Below are 18,050 nucleotides of genomic sequence, written 5' to 3'. Positions count from 1 at the left end.
TCAAAAAACATTATTAGTTTTTCATTTTCTCCCACGTGTTTCCAATGCAAAGGGTGTATTTTGGAAAACACATTAGCTTCCTTTTATGGACTTCATCTTATTTTTCTAATGACGCTGTTTACTTAAACTGTATTAGCCCTATTCATCCCTGTCATAATACGAGACAGAAACATCATTCATTTCTGTTTGTTCCACCAGAGGTCTAAAGACCAGAAATGCTTGGTATGTTGGTTAATTATTCTCATGAGGGAATAAATAGTGAAACCAGTGCTAATCCACAAACCTACTGATACTGTGTTCACCTGTATCCACTGTCCTTGGCCCAGTTAAATACAGTCACGTCCTTTGTTTTCGTTTCTGCTGACAGCTTCTATCACATTTGTCAAACCACTTCAGTTTTTTTGTTGTGTTACAGCCTGAATTTAAAATCGATTAAATTTAGAGTTTTTTGTCATTGGCCTACAAATGTATTATGTTTTTCCAAGTTTTACAAATTAATTACAAATGAAAAGCTGAAATGTCTTGAGTAAATAAGTATTCAACTCATTTGTTATGGCAAACCTAAATAAGTTTGTTAACAAGTCACATAATAAGTTGCATAGACAATAGTGTTTCACATGGTTTTTGAATGACTACCTCATCTCTGTACAACACACATACAATTATCTGTAAGGTCCCTAAGTCAAGCAGTGAATTTCAAACACAGATTCAGCTACAAAGACCGGGGAGGTTTTTCAATGCCTGGCAAAAAAAAAGGGGATCTATTGGTAGATGGGTCAAAAAAAAGCTGGCATTGAATATCCCTTTCAGCATGGTGGAGTTCTTAACTACACTTTGGATGGTGTATCAATACACCCAGTCACTACAAAGATACAGTTGCCGGAGAGGAAGGAAACCGATCAGAGATTTCACCACAAGGCCAATGATGACGTTAAAACAATTACAGAGTTTAATGGCTGTGGTAGGACAAAACTGAGGATGGACCAACAGCATTGTAGTTACTCCACAATATTAACCTAATTAACATAAGGAAAAGAATGAAGCTACATAATCAAAATATATAAAATTAAAAAAATGCATCCTGTTTGTGACAAGGCTCCAAAGTACACCTCGTCTCTGGATGAAATTATTCTCAGGCAGTCCATCCATCTAATGACTGGCCAAAACTGCCTCACAACTGTACATACAGACAGTACTATACATTTATTTTTTGTTTCTACTGCATATAACCATTTACACAATTAACAGACTTGTTATCATTCATATGCCATTATAGCTGAGTTTTACTCATCTTACCGTACACCTTGAATGTATGAAATTGGAACAATTCTACTGTAACAGCGATTATGTCTGTCAGGACACAGATTCCGCAAAAACAATTCAGAGTAGTTTGACAAGTGTAGCACAGTAAAAATGTAAGCCATTTGGCAGCCGAGTGGCGCAGCGGTTTAAGGCAGTGCATCTCTATGCAAAAGGCATCACTACAGTCCCTGGATCAAATCCAGGCTGTATCACATCCAGCTTTGATTGGGAGTCCCTTAGGGCAGTGCACAATTGGCCCAGCGCTGTCCGGGTTTGGTCAGGGTATCCTGTCATTGTAAATAAGAATTAGTTTTTAACTGACTTGTCTAGTTAAATAAAATAAAATAAAAACATTACATTCACCTGTGGACTCCTAAATTAGCTTTCAGGAAAAGGCTAGCCATGTTAATCGAGACTCATATTTAATATTGTGCTGTGCAAATTGAATCCAGATGTATGAAATTTGGGCAGTTTTGGGAATCTGAACCGTAGCAATGCCAGTGACGGAATAATAACCAACACTCTACTACTACCTGAGACAGACTTCCCTGGCGAAAAAAACTACATAGACCATCCTAAATGTCAAGCTGGTCTATGCTGGTTCATAATGGTATATGCTGGTCAAGCTGGTCTGACCAGCATGGTCTAGCTGGTTAAGCTGGCCGACCAGCTGGTCAAGCTGGTGATGCTGGTGACCAGCTCATGCTGATATGCTGGTGACCAGTTTATACTGGCATGCTGGTGACAAAGCTGGTTCATGCTGGTCTATGCTGGTCGATTGCTCAATTTTGGCCGGGCGGACAGCTCTCGGAAGAGTCTTGGTGGTCCCAAACTTCTTCCATTTAAGAATGATGGTGACCACTGTGTTCTTGATGGAGGCCAATGCTGCAGGCATTTTTTGGGACCCTCCCCCAGATCTGTGTCTTGACAAAAATCAGCGCAGCAGGTAGCCTAGTGGTTAGAGCATTGGACCAGTAACCAAAAGGTTCCTGGATTGAATCCCCAAGCTGACAAGGTAAAAATCTGCTGTTGTGGCCTTGAACAATGCACTTAACTCACTGTTCCCCTGTAGGCTGTCATTGTAATTGCGATTTTGGTCTTAATTGACTTGCCTAGTTACATAAAGAATAAATAAATAATGAATTACAAAAAAAAATATCCTGTCTTGGAGCTGTAAATTGTAGAAACATCTGAAAGATGATCAATGGAAACAGGAAGCACCTGAGCTCAATTTTGAGTCTCATAGCAAAGGGTTTGAATACGTATGTAAATAAGGTATTTCTGTTATTTGTTTTTAATACATTTGCAAACATTTCTAAAAACCTGTTTTTGCTTTGTCATTATGGGTATGGATTGTGTATAGATTGATGAGGAACAAAATACATGTGGAAGAAGTGAAGGGGTCTGAATACTTTCCGAATGCTCAGTATGTAATGTACTGTTTGATGATGGTTTATGCTAGTGCAGACCCAGTTGCGATCAAAAAATAATTCTGATTAAACTAACAGTTTGGGAGCATTACCAGGGTGTAGGTTTCATTTCTGTGCTACATTTCTTGATATGTAATGGCAAAGTACTGCATCAATTAAGATGATCGTAAATCTGTGTGTCAACTTTACGTGTCATATGTCTGCTCAGCAAATTTGGACTGTTGATTTTAATGACACGGTCGATAAAATCTTAGATCAGATGGCACCTTCTTGGGTTCCGACCCTTGTCTCCTTTGAGCACTGACACGGAGCGGTGTGGTCTGTGGAGGCCCGAGCCCTCAGGTCCCTGGAGACATCTAGAAGGTGATAAGAGGTTCCGAACAGCTGGGTGACAGCCCCTCTGGAGTCAGTCTGGAGTCATGGGCAGCTGCCCCCCACAAACGGTTTCATCCTCTCAACCCAACCTCAGGTCAGCCCCGGCCTGTCTTTCAAAGAAGAGGGGATGAAGAGACTGAGAGAGACATGGAGCCCGACTTGGTAAAGTGTGGACAGATTGTGGACTACGATAGGACTGGCCAGATGGTAGAGACATCGCATATTCATTTACTGGACTCTTTATGAATAAATGTGACATCTAACTAACACTATCATCCTGAAATATAAAGATTGTTAACACATCTGATGGCGGTCTGTGGCTTTAGGGATTTTCAACTGAAATGGTGAAATGTACTCTCCTACACACTGGCATTTTATATTCTTGAAGTCGCTAATTCTAGCCTTGTGGCACAAAAAGAACCCATCCTTCAATGCATCGCAAACAACAACAGATCGGACAAGCATAATCAAATGCAGTTTGGGGGAAGAATAGTATTGACCCTCAACAGAGGGTAACGGACATTGAACTGTTGTTTCATTTATTTGTTTTCTCTTAATAATTTGTATGGGACATTGCGAAATCTACGGATTTCCTCACCTAAATCAGGACAATCAATAAACTCCTTCAATTCGTTCTAACCTTGATTAGAAAGGTTAAAGGCCTCTGTACTGAGGTGAAAAATTAGACCTTTATGCGTCCTCAACGCAAATCCTTTAAATCCAATCTAAATTCACAGGCCTCTTCTTTGAAGCTGACCATTCTGGGATCCTTTGTAGCTGGGTAGTTGGAAGAGGCTCACATAAAAAAAGGGCCTGTAATTGAATAGCAGTGCTTTGTAGAGCGTGGAACAGGTGCCATGGTTGTGTCAGCGTGGAGTAGGAAAGTGAGTAGAGGCTGGATTTGGAAGTTGACGTGGGATATGACGATAGCATGGCGTCTTGGCTCCAACCAACCCCGTCTCCCCGCACCGCTGTTACCGGGCAGGAAACGGCGAAAGTGTGCACCACTACGTGCTCTATGTATCACTGCTCTGTGCATCACGTACATAGTCTGAGCATTACAGAGATATTGATCTGAATCTTGAAAATGTTGTTTAAATCAATTCAATAAATAAATCTACAATGCCTTCATGTCATCACAATGCTTTGTAGTTCAATAATCGACACATGACCAACTGTATTGTTAAACTGTAGATCCCTCCACGCTGTGGTAACAATTAACAGATGGTCAAAAGGCTTTAAAACAATATCATGCAAAGTCACTGGCACGGAGACACAGAGAAAATAGTGAAGTTCAGAAGTGCTTCTGAGAAAACATGTCTGGTTCAGACTGCATGCCCATTTGTGATATTTGTGCTCACACAGCGATGTTGGGAAATCACACAGCCTGCCAAACACGTCACTTTCTATTTCAAGTGTGTCCTTGATCCCTAGTAAGGTATTGGTTAATCATTGGTCTCAATCAGTAGAGTTTAGATTTTGTTTCACTTTGAGATTCACATTAGGTGTTGGTTGAGTCTGTGCTTGTCGTCGATAAGCATCTCCTGCTTATGTTTATCTCATGTTGTTCTTTACTATGAAACTACACTGTCTGTGGACCCCTGCAGATGAGGGCGGTTTTCTGGAAGTTAGATTGATATTGTAAAGACCAGTGTGTCCTGACCTGTCAGTTAGGGAGAAAGCGGCTCCAACAGGTGGGCAGTATGTGGGGGAGTGAGACCTCGTTTATCCAGGCACAGATGGAGAAAGTGGTGTCAGATGGGTCGCCCAAAAATAAACCTCCCTGCTGTCTGTACACTCGTGGGTTATACCAATTCTGTGGGTCACAGTCCAGGGCTAATAGGGTAGGTGGAGAAGTCCATGAGGGGCGTGACTCAGGGGGCAACTATTCAACTGTATGTGTTAATGCAAAACCACTCTTTAGTTCACACACATACACACAAACGCACACCGACAATGTGGCCTGTGTTTGGAATGGGCTATTCAGTCGAAGAGAACCCAAATATCCTTGCAATCGATATATATATCACTGGATAACTATTAATTAATTCATAATAAAGACAAATCTTTCTCTATTTATGTCTTCAAATGTGAAGAACTCGTAAAATACTTCACAGCTGCCCTGAACCATAGACTGTGCTCTGAACACGTGCATATTAATTCTGTCAATTAGACAGTAGTAAATCATGTAGGATATTTGTTGAGATATGAGTGCACAGAACTCATGATGGTTAAACAGAAGTGTTAAACAACAGTTTAACACCTTAACACCCCCCCCCAATATATATATATATATATATATATATTCTTACAGAGGTACAGTGTATTCAATAAAATTATTGCAGCTAAATTATTTCTGTGGATAAAGAGTACAATACTGAGGCCTTTTGGTGACCCCTTACAATGTGAACTCCATAAACACTGCAAAACAACCCCTGCTTGATGGAGAGACAACTCTCTTTGATACTTTAACCACTTTACAACCACTGACCCCTACTTTGCCTGCTCTCACATCTACTCATGAGGTAAACAATGTACTGCATGCGTTTGCTTTTGGCTTCCTGCTTTAAATTAATCAAATAAGCTCTCAGATAGCACTATTTGTTTTGAGATGGATTTGTGCCACACATTTGGTTATAGAAATTTGTCTTTACCATGCAAAATAGGTTCATCATCGCTGTCCAAGTTTCTGGCGCAAGTGGAAGGCTGTTTCAAGGTTTAAACCTTCAAAGGCCTTTACTTTTCTTTATCTTACATGAGGATTTTGGGACCAGGGCCCATATTCCCAAAGCATCTCAGAGTAGGAGTGCTGATGTAGGATTAATTTTACATTCAAAATCACAATGAGTAACATTACATGGACAGGGGGATCTGAACCTAGATCTGCACTACCACTCTGAGAGGATTCATGAATACAGGCCCCCTACTTTTTAAATATTGATGACGACATGCCACACATGCCAGGAACGCTACACTAAGCTTCACAAGGAGCTTCGTGTCATTTTGTCGTCAGATACGTTTTTCTCTTTCACTCAATGCGGTTGTCCCACAATGAGTTTTCCTACTTGACAGAACAAGTATTACACAGTAGAGAACAGGACTTAAAGACAAACGCAAGAACTGTCTTTAGGTGATTTGCCAGCAGGCACTGTTATAGGCTGTGTTGCGTCTTGAGAACAAAGCTATTGCTATGAGTGGAAAAGTCTAACTTCCCTTTGCTAGTTACAGTGGTGTAAAGATTTGTATTTCATTTTATTAACCTTTATTTAACTAGGCAAGTCAGTTAAGAACAAATTCCTATTTACAATGACGGCCTACCAAAAGGGACGGAGGCCTGGGATTAAACATTTAAAATAAAAACATTATAAATATAGAACAAAACACACATCACAACAAGAGAGACAACGCAACACTACATAGAGACCAAAGACAACAACATAGCAAGGCAGCAACACATGACAACACAGCATGGTAGCAACACAACATAACAACAACATGGTAGCAACACAACATGGTAGCAGCACAAAACATGGTACAAACATTATTGGGCACAGACAACAGCACAAAGGGCAAGAAGGTAGAGACAACAATGCACCACACAAAGCAGCCACAACTGTCAGTAAGAGTGTCCATGATTGAGTCTTTGAATGAAGAGATTGAGACGAAACTGTCCAGTTTGAGTGTTTGTTGTAGCTCGTTCCAGTTGCTAGCTGCCGCAAGCTGAAAAGAGGAGCGACCCAGGAATGTGTGTGCTTTGGGGACCTTTAACAGAATGTGACTGGCAGAACAGGTGTTGTATGTGGAGGATGAGGGCTGCAGTAGATATCTCAGATAGGGGGGAGTGAGGCCTAAGAGGGTTTAATAAATAAGCATCAACCAGTGGGTCTTGCGACAGGTATACATAGATGACGAGTTTAGAGAGGAGTATTGAGTGCAGTGATGTGTCCTATAAGGAGCATTGATAGCAAATCTGATGGCCAATTGGTAAAGAACATTTAGCCGCTCGAGAGCACCCTTACATGCCGATCTATAAATTACGTCTCCGTAGTCTAGCATGGGTAGGATGGTCATCTGAATCAGGGTTAGTTTGGTAGCTGGGGTGAAAGAGGAGCGATTATGATAGAGGAAACCAAGTATAGATTTAACTATAGATTTAGCTTTGATATGTACTTAGAGAAGGACAGTTTATCAACTAGCCATACTCCCAAGTACTTGGTAGTAATAACACCTGTGGGTTTTTCTTACCAAACCACATGACCTTTGTTTTGGAGGTGTTCGGAACAAGGTTAAGGACAGAGAAAGCTTGTTGGACACTAAGAAAGCTTTGTTGTAGAGCATTTAACACTGTTGTAGAGCATTTAACACCAAATCCGGGGAGGGTCTAGCTGAGTATAAGACTTTATCATCTGCATATAAATGGATGAGAGAGCTTCCTACTGCTTGAGCTATGTTGTAGATGTAAACTGAGAAGAGCGGGGGCCTAGGATCAATCCTTGGGGTACTACCTTGGTGACAGGCAGTGGCTGAGACAGCACATTTTCTGACTTTATACACTGCACTCTTTGAGGGAGGTGGTTAGCAAACCAGGCCAAAGACCCCTCAGAAACACCAATACTGCTTAGCAGGCCCACAAGTATGGAATGGTCCACTGTATCAAAAGCTTTGGCTAAGTCAATAAAAATAGCAGCACAATATTGCTTAGAATTAAGGGCAATGGTGACGTCATTGAGGACCTTTAATTTTGCAGTGACACATCCATAACCTGAGGGGAAACCAGAGAATAGTATAGACATCAAGAATGCCAGTCAGTTGATTATTGACAAGTTTTTGCAACACTTTTGATAAACAGGACAAAATAGAAATAGGCATACAACAGTTTGGATCAGCTTGATCTCCCCCTTTAAAAAAGGATGAACTGTGGCTGCCTTCCAAGCAATGGGAACCTCCCCAGAAAGGAGAAACAAGTTAAAATGGTTGGAGATGGGCTTGGCAATGATAGGGGGAAGCAAACTTAAAGAAGAAAGGGTCTAACCCATCTGACCCAGATGGTTATTTGAGGTCAAGTTTAAGAAGCTCCTTTAGTACCTCGGACTCAGTTACTGCCTGCAGGGAGAAACATTGTAGCGGGGCAGGGGAAAAAGAGGGAGAAGCATCGGGGATAGTCGCATTAGAAGGAATGGGAGATGAGGAAATGTTGGACGGGAAAGGAGGCATGGCTGAGTCAAATAGGAATCCTGACTTAATGAGGTGGTGATTAAAGAGCTCAGCTATGTGCTTCTTGTCAGAAACAACCACATCATCAACATTAAGGGACATGGGCAGCTGTGAGGAGTAGGGTTTATTCTCTAGGTATTTAACTATTTTCCAGAACTTCTTGGGCTTAGACCCACAGAGAGAGAACTGCTCCTTAAAGTAACTAACTTTGGCCTTCCGGATAGCCTGAGTGCACTTATTTCTCATGTGCCTAAACAATAGCCACTCAGCCTGATTATGCGTGTGCCGAGGCTTTTGCCAAATGCAATTTTTGAGGTGGAGTAACTCTGCGAGATCATTGTCGAGCCAGGGGCTGAACCTGTTTTTAATTATCATTTTCTTTATTGGGGGCGTGTTTGTTAACAATATCACTGAAAATATAAAAAACGAAGGTCCAAGCATCTTCAACAGAGGGGATCAAGATGATTCTATAGCATTTTTAAAAAGGAACCATTCCACAAGCTTCCCACTATGAGTTGGGTACATTTTGGCCCATTCCTCCTGACAGAGCTGGTGTAACTGAGTCAGGTTTGTAGGCCTCCTTGCTCGCACATGCTTTTTCAGTTGTGCCCACAAATTTTCTATAGGATTGAGGTCAGTGCTCATGATGCCATCTATTTTGTGAAGTGCACCAGTCCCTCCTGTAGCAAATCACCCCCACAACATGGTGCTGCCACCCCTGTACTTCACGGTTGGGATGGTGTTCTTCGGCTTGCAAGCCTCCCCCTTTTACTTCCGAACATAACGATGGCCATTATGGCCAAACAGTTCTATTTTTGTTTCACCAGACCAGAGGACATTTCTCCAAAAAGTACAATATTTGTCCCCATGTGCAGTTGCAAACCGTAGGCTTTTTTTATGGCAGTTTTGGAGCAGTGGCTTCTTCCTTGCTGAGCGGCCTGTCAGGTTATGTCAATATAGGACTCGTTTTACTGTGGATATAGATACTTTTGTATCTGTTTCCTCTGCATCTGGACCCAGGTTCAGAGAAGAGACCAGACAAGGAATCAGTGGTTAAGGATAAACATACAGTGCCTTGCGAAAGTATTCGGCCCCCTTGAACTTTGCGACCTTTTACCACATTTCAGGCTTCAAACATAAAGATATAAAACTGTATTTTTTTGTGAAGAATCAACAAGTGGGACACAATCATGAAGTGGAACGACATTTATTGGATATTTCAAACTTTTTTAACAAATCAAAAACTGAAAAATTGGGCGTTCAAAATTATTCTGTCCCCTTAAGTTAATACTTTGTAGTGCCACCTTTTGCTGCGATTACAGCTGTAAGGCGCTTGGGGTATGTCTCTATCAGTTTTGCACATCAAGAGACTGAAATTTTTTCCCATTCCTCCTTGCAAAACAGCTCGAGCTCAGTGAGGTTGGATGGAGAGCATTTGTGAACAGCAGTTTTCAGTTCTTTCCACAGATTCTCGATTGGTTTCAGGTCTGGACTTTGACTTGGCCATTCTAACACCTGGATATGTTTATTTTTTAACCATTCCATTGTAGATTTTGCTTTATGTTTTGGATCATTGTCTTGTTGGAAGACAAATCTCCGTCCCAGTCTCAGGTCTTTTGCAGACTCCATCAGGTTTTCTTCCAGAATGGTCCTGTATTTGGCTCCATCCATCTTCCCATCAATTTTAACCATCTTCCCTGTCCCTGCGGAAGAAAAGCAGGCCCAAACCATGATGCTGCCACCACCATGTTTGACAGTGGGGATGGTGTGGTCAGGGTGATGAGCTGTGTTGCTTTTACACCAAACATAACGTTTTGCATTTTTGCCAAAAAGTTCAATTTTCGTTTCATCTGACCAGAGCACCTTCTTCCACATGTTTGGTGTGTCTCCCAGGTGGCTTGTGGCAAACTTTAAACAACACTTTTATGGATACCTTTAAGAAATGGCTTTCTTCTTGCCACTCTTCCATAAAGGCCAGATTTGTGCAATATACGACTGATTGTTGTCCTATGGACAGAGTCTCCCACCTCAGCTGTAGATCTCTGCAGTTCATCCAGAGTGATCATGGGCCTCTTGGCTGCATCTCTGATCAGTCTTCTCCTTGTATGAGCTGAAAGTTTAGAGGGACGACCAGGTCTTGGTAGATTTGCAATGGTCTGATACTCCTTCCATTTCAATATTATCGCTTGCACAGTGCTCCTTGGGATGTTTAAAGCTTGGGAAATCTTTTTGTATCCAAATCTGGCTTTAAACTTCTTCACAACAGTATCTCGGACCTGCCTGGTGTGTTCCTTGTTCTTCATGATGCTCTCTGCGCTTTTAACGGACCTCTGAGACTATCACAGTGCAGGTGCATTTATATGGAGACTTGATTACACACAGGTGGATTGTATTTATCATCATTAGTCATTTAGGTCAACATTGGATCATTCAGAGATCCTCACTGAACTTCTGGAGAGAGTTTGCTGCACTGAAAGTAAAGGGGCTGAATAATTTTGCACGCCCATTTTTTCAGTTTTTGATTTGTTAAAAATGTTTGAAACATCCAATAAATGTCGTTCCACTTCATGATTGTGTCCCACTTGTTGTTGATTCTTCACAAAAAAATACAGTTTTATATCTTTATGTTTGAAGCCTGAAATGTGGCAAAAGGTCGCAAAGTTCAAGGGGGCCAAATACTTTCGCAAGGCACTGTAACGGTGACGGAAGGATCACAGTATCACTGGGAAAACAACAAACATTAAGTATCGAAAACTCACTCAGAAGTCAATCGCACACGGCACATAATTCAAGCTTCAGCAAAGGACAACCGAAAACACACTTCTTTTAACAGAGAAATAATAATAAGTAAATAGGACACCTGAGTGTCGTTAATCTCTCGAGGACAGTCTCTACCACCCTCTGGTGACATGTGACATGTGGAACCATGAGCTCTGCCTCCACTGCCTCTGATCTGGCGAACTCAATAACACAAATACTTTATTTGTAAATGATGTCTGAGTGTTGGAGTGTGCCCCTGGCTATCCGTCAATTAAAAAAACAAGAACACTTGTTAAGGGTGTGTACGGGAGGCGAAGTCGGGTGCAGGAGAGCAGAGTGTAGTGAACAGGTGCACTTTATTTCCGTTCCAAAAATTTCAGCACATAAAAACAATAACGTGCCAAAAACACAGAACATTGCAAAAGTAAAGCTCCTGACAATAATCCACATAACAAACAAACAAAGACAACTGAGGGGAACAGAGGACTAAATACATGCAGTAATTATGGAATGAAAACCAGGTGTGTAATGGAACAAGACAAAACCAATGGAATATGAGAAATGGAGCGGCGATGGCTAGAAAGCCGGTGACGTCAATCGCCGCCCGAACAAGGAGAGGAGCCGACTTCGGTGGAAGTCGTGACAACACTGTACCGTCTGGTTTGTTTAATATAGCATAAACTTTTGCTTGTGATACTTAAGTATATTTGAGCAATTCAATGTAGTTTTTAGACTTATCTTTAAAACCAAATATTGTTTTACTTTTACTCAAGTAGTATTTTACTGGGTGATATTCACTTTTACTTTTACTTTAGTCATGTTTTATTATTATTCATGTATCTTTACTTTTGCTCAGGTATGACAATTGGGTACTTATTCCACCACTGGCTAGTTAATATTTGGGTATTGTCTTCTAGTTGTGTCTACGCAAGGGTTTATTTTTAGGTTACTTGTGGGTCACTTGTAGGCTTACCTCTGGAAAGCTGTAGGCCTACATGGCATGGGAAAATGATCACTATGTACATTCTATCTGGTCTACGTCAAGATAAAAAGCAAAGATTAAAAGGTAGTGTCCCCTGGTAATATACATCAATATTTGGGCTTGTTGTTCTTGCAATTTGAATGGGCTCAATACTACTCAACAGAACTTTGCCTAAGGGCTTGTTAGTTCACTGTCTTTCGAGACTGTGTTAGCTTGATACATCCTAACATATGTGCCAATATTTGCCATGCAATTACACAGCTCAAGGCAATGTCACTGTAACCCCAGGACCTGAACTGTCAGTGCATCCATTTGGTCTAAGCACTCAGGTCTGTTGATAAATTAATATGTCGATCACGTACGGTAGATATTGAAAGATTTGTGCAAGGTTCATGCCACCATCATCATTTCAGTCTTCATCATCATCATCCTCCTGTCCAATTTATGCCAGGACAGAAATAACTTGCTGTAGTATAGCGACAAATTATGGAACATGTCTATAAGATCTCTCACCTGCCTTAGATTCTTTCTTATACTGTGTATGCAGCATACATGACCAATGACATTTCTGCAGAAGCGCTGTAGTGATTGCAAAAATGTAACAACTGTGGTGGACTTTGTTACAGTGTAACACGCAGTTGCGGAAGAAGTAGAAAACATTTTGCAAGTGTAACTATACTGAACAAGAATATAAACGCAACATGTAGCAATTTCAAAGATTTTACAGTTCATGTAAGGAAATCAGTCAATTTAAATCAATTCATTAAGCTCTAATCTATGGATTTCAAATGAAAGGGAACACAGATATGCATGGATCAGAAAACCAGTCAGTATCGGGTGTGACCACCATTTGCCTCATTCAGCACAACACATCTCCTTCGCATAGAGTTGATCAGGCTGTTAATTGTGGCCTATGGAATGTTGTCCCATTCCTTTTCAATGGATGTGTGAAGTTGATGGATATTGGCGGGAACTGGAACATGCTGTCATACACGTTGATCCAGAGCATCCCTAACGTGCTCAATGGGTGACATGACTGGTGAGTATGCAGGCCATGGAAGAACGGACATTTGTGTACTGATTCTTATGACATGGGGGAGTGCATTATTATGCTGAAACATGAGGTGATGGCGGTGGATGAATGGCATGACAATGGGCCTCAGGATCTTGTCACGGTATCTCTGTGCATTCAAATTGCCTTCGATAAAATGCACTTGTGTTCATTGTCCATAGCTTATGCCTGCCCATACCATAACCACACCAGCCACCATGGGCACTATGACATACACGTGGTCTGCGGTTGTGAGACCGGTTGGATGTACTGCCAAATTCTCTAAAACAACGTTGGAGGCGTCTTATGGTAGAGAAATTAACATTCAATTATCTGGCAACAGCTCTGGTGGACATTCCTGCAGTCAGCATACCAATTGCACACTCCCTCAAAACTTGAGACATCTGTGGCATTGTGTCCCCGGCAAGAAGTACACTTGTGTAATGATCACGCTGTTTAATCAGTTTCTTGATATGCCACACCTGTCAAGTGGATGGATTATTTTGGCAAAGGAGAAATGCTTCCGAACAGCGATGTAAACAAATTTGTGCACAATATTTGAGAGAAAATAAGCTCTCTTTTTGTTTTGCATATGGAACATTTCTGTAATATTTTATTTCAGCTCATGCAACATGGGACCAACACTTTACATGTTGCATTTACATTTTTGTTCTGTGTTCGTTTAACGGGGGGATACCAGGAAGGAAATTTGACCTGTGTGCGTGCACTGAGCACTAGTCACACCCCCTGCTGCGCTGCGAAGGAAGGCTCTACTGTAGCCAGTACTATAGCTTCTTCATATTGTATGCGTTCTCGGAGAATTTCTCCACTTTTGAATTCATTCCTCGTGAGCGCACAGTGCAGTGTCGCATTTCAACTGCTCTAGCTATTTAATGTGACATGAATTCGAAACCGATCTGATGAAAGGCTTGTTGAACGAGCTGATAAACGTCATGCCCGCACATTTTTCGGTCAATACGATGCTTGACACACAGTAGTCAAAGTTAGCTCAACTGGCCTGTTTATTCGGATTGCAACCTATCATCTAAAATTATTTGGTTGATAGTGTGACAGCAACGGATCCTCCGCCTGCTGTCACCCAAGAAGCTATACGACCCGGACCCGCCAGAGGAGCGTGAAAAAAAACAGAAACATCGGAGGTAAGCTGTAGCCTGTCTGTCCTTGCTCTAGTGTGTCCTTGTATCCCCGCCAGCTACTATATATGATATAATGAATCACATGTGAGGTTATTCTCATGGCACGATAGTGTAGTTACTATTATATAGACTAACGTCTCGGTAGCAATGTTATGTTTGCATTTCTCTGGGATTTCTTTGACACCATTTCTCAAGCTACAGAAAGTCGACAGCTCGATGTCACTCTAAATTGCATTCCTTGTTGTCGATTGATTGATCAGCAACGCTAGAGCTTCAGTTCAGTCAGCCAGTGAGGTATCCAGCTTTTTCCCCCCCATAAATGCATCAGTTGCATAGTGCAAACCCAATTCATTGTTCACCCCCCCAATTATAATTTCAAATGATTTATGAGCAACAAAAGAAATGGGACAGGGTTGATTGTGTCACCCTTGGCAGAAGTAATCACTGTATCATATCATATATCCTGTTGCAGTGTGCTCTAGGATCCTGCCTTATTGTTCCCTTAGAGCAAATAATATCTTGTTCAAATGTACACAGGGGAAAGGCGTAACCGCATCCCCACCGGTATCCCGGCACAGGTCCTTATAACAAAGAAGCTGTGCTGGACTGTCGCTTTTTTTTATATTTTTTTTTACTAAGAATAACTTTTCTATTTGCTTATTCGCGGGGATCATTGTAAAGCAATGGGGTTTACAGTAATCGGCCTTGTGGTCTTTCACAGTATGTATGCTCTGTTGTTGACTAGCCTACAGTTGATGCTGTGAATTCTGTATGGTGTACATTTGAGGATACCCCTGTAAATGGCACTCCAGTGTCGGGGTGTTGAATCGACAAGGGTGTTGAATCAACACTTGCCTCTTCACAGGATTCACAATTTACGTGTCATTTCTTTTCAGACAGTCCAAAATGTTCACAGGAGAAGTCGACAATTTGATATGGAGTTGTTGACACGGCCAACTCTGGGGTAATGTCACTTGTGTGTGACTGTCATGACTTTGGCCCCGGTAGAATGGCTAACACTGAAAGTTGACCAAATGCACAGGATATCTACAGCTTTAGCCTGCATTTGAATGAAAATAGCTGTCAATAGGCAAGACCTAAACATATACATAATCTCACCACATTGCTGAAATAAGGAATGATAGCTTGCCATTTTGCCATGCTGTTCACAACGGAGCAAAAATAGAGAGGACCTTTAGCTGTCGAGTTCCATCTTGATAGCAACAAGTTAAGACGCATATCCTCACGATTTGAGGATGCCTCGGTCATTTTCTACTATGTATTTTCAGGACAACAGTTGTGTAAATCAAAAGCTCACATAGCTACACATTAACGTTTTCACCTATTTACAGCAGCCCAAGAAATAAACATACTGATTATAGTGCTGACTGAGGAGTTTTTTTTTTTTTAAAGAAGTCTCAAGTAGCAACAAAGAGTGATTATATGTACCACGCATGAATCCTACTCCGTTGGTGGGAGTGGATGTGAACTCGCTGTAGCGGTTGTACCCAACAGAGAGATGTGTCTCACGTAGACAGACACTGAACTTTTCGTGAAACCACACTGCTATGGGGCGCTGTATTTTCTCACTCTGAGAAAACTAAGCACATTACTTTTCTCAGCCATTCAGTTCCCGGGTGGGTCTTATTTGGTATGGTTTTAGTGATTATTGTTGCATTGTCCGATTCAACGTTGGTTTGTCAACTTTGGTCGGTGTTGAGTTTGCTGCAGAAAATCACAATGACGTGGCCGTGGTTGAATTCATTCTTATTTGAGAGTGCCATTGTTAATAGGCCTAAATCAAGTTACAATGGGCTTATTTGGTAATAAGGCAACTTTAAGTAACATAATAATTATCCTCTGATCTGGACTCTAGCAGCAGAGTCCGCTTGGCAATCCATGAACTGCCTCTATAAAGCCAAGTCTTGAGGGAAAACTCTGACACCTGACAATGATGCCCACATTTCTGGTCCATTTTGGTTACCAAAGACAACATCAGTGACAGTTGCTGTGGCGAGTGTCATCTCAGTGGTCCATATAGATGCCAAATGTGATTCCAGCTGCTTCTGAGGCATCCGGGTCTTAATGATAGTGTAGTTGATATAGTTGAGTGTGTCTGTTTATACTCTTGCTGCTGTATCGGGTTGCCCAACCATTGTTCGGGAACAACTTTTGCCCTTAAATGAACAGGTGACCGGGCTTGAGCAACTGTCACTCTTTGCACGAGGGCCCTGTGGGTGTGTTTGTGTGTCTGTCAGTAGCGGGTACATAATTAGTGTAGATGCTTGTCACAGCCTTTTGGAAGTTTAAATCCTAGTGATTAGGCTGGGGAGCACACTCTGTTAGGAAGAGACAGGCAGCTGCCCCCGGTTATCAGTTGGAAGTGGGTCACTGTTCTCTGACTGAAATGGACCCACGATTCATCCCACTTTACAGACACTAATGACTTATTAAGTTACAGTTAACTACACCTGGAATGGGCTACACATATCTTGCTGTTTTACCAGTAGGATAAACCAGTCACACACAATTCAGGGGAGCATCTATTTAAGTTAAATATGATGATACATGATTTAATAGTTACCTAGTGAATGCCCAGTTTGCCCAGTTTTGGCCCCTGCAATTTGCTACATGGTTTTACCAGTAAGATAAACCAGTCACACACAATTAAGTGAAGGAAGTGATTATACTCTAGTTCCCTAGTGGATGAATGCAAAAGTTATGGCCGTCATCCTGTTTAGTTTCATTTCACAGACGTTTGAGAGCTTTCAGAAAGGTTTATTCTCAGCCATATGAAACCAGTCCTGAGAAAAACAGATGTTTTTCTTGTTTGTTTAATGAGTTTTAAACAGATTCTTGGTATTACAGTGTATGCAGTTACACAGCTACACAGCTATAGTCTACAGCTAATAAATCAACTGTGACTAGGTGATAAAGGTCTTCTGCAGAGAGTACTTAGCAAAATGTCTGTACCATGACCAGGGTTTAGTTTCCCTTTTTTTTCCCAAAATGTGGATACGGGAGCACGCTCCGAAATGCCAGTCATGAAATGTGCCCGGCAGGCAAAAAAAGTATATTCCAGTGCATTCAGGAAATTAGCCCCGGAAGCTAAAAATAACAAGCACAGTCTGCAATGAAGAAAAACGAGGGAAGGAGCACCATAGAGGAGTAGCAGGAGGAGGGATCCATTTCAATACTCACTAAAATAGTAGCAGGGATATACTCTGTGCCTAGCATGTGCTGCTAGATGCCGGTGCACCGTTTATGAAGTCCTCCCAATATTTAGTCTGCAATTTCCTCCTCATGGCATCCCCCCTCAGATGCTTTTCAAAATGAAAAATAAATGTTTTGATCCCTGCTCACTTAGACCTAAGATCATATGCCATGGTGAGTGTCCATAGACTGAATAACCTCATCTGTGGGATCATATGAATCACTCTCAGAATATAGCCAGAATCCCCTTATTAAAGAATCGTATTTACCCTCCACAGGGGTAAGGAACATGTTTGGCACTGATTGTGTCCATTCTTCAATAGCATTCTCTGGCCACTGATTGGTAGTTGCTTAAGGCCCAATAATCAGATAATCTTCTCAACTCTCATGAGCCAATCCACTTGCTGGTCTGGCACCATATAACGTTATCCTTTCAATTAGTTTATTTCAAAGAGTGTTTTTCACACATTGTTGACATTCAAGGTGAGCCAGAGTGACCTCTTCTTTATTGGCTGCCTAGTTGTTCAGTCTGTGAATCTTATACAGCTCTCCAGTCATGTCTTGTA

The 18,050-nt window shown here is 41.5% G+C and overlaps 1 protein-coding gene across 3 annotated transcripts in view; it reads left to right on the top strand.

The window, feature by feature from the left end:
* The first annotated feature begins 13,859 nt into the window (after window positions 1–13,859).
* Window positions 13,860–18,050, top strand: part of LOC135520093 (thyroid hormone receptor-associated protein 3-like) — a 31,929-nt gene continuing 27,738 nt past the window's right edge. The window contains exon 1 of one of the 3 annotated variants that reach the window (XM_064945426.1): window positions 13,860–14,274. The gene's annotated coding sequence lies outside the window, so the exon portion shown is untranslated. The remainder of the gene's footprint in view (window positions 14,275–18,050) is intronic. The other 2 variants (XM_064945423.1, XM_064945422.1) reach the window with 2 other exon arrangements.

Source organism: Oncorhynchus masou, chromosome 29 (assembly GCF_036934945.1).
Source record: "Oncorhynchus masou masou isolate Uvic2021 chromosome 29, UVic_Omas_1.1, whole genome shotgun sequence".
Classification (NCBI taxonomy): Eukaryota; Metazoa; Chordata; class Actinopteri; order Salmoniformes; family Salmonidae; genus Oncorhynchus; species Oncorhynchus masou.
Note: the sequence above shows the minus strand (reverse complement) of the source record. Positions and strands in the feature narration are given on the sequence as shown.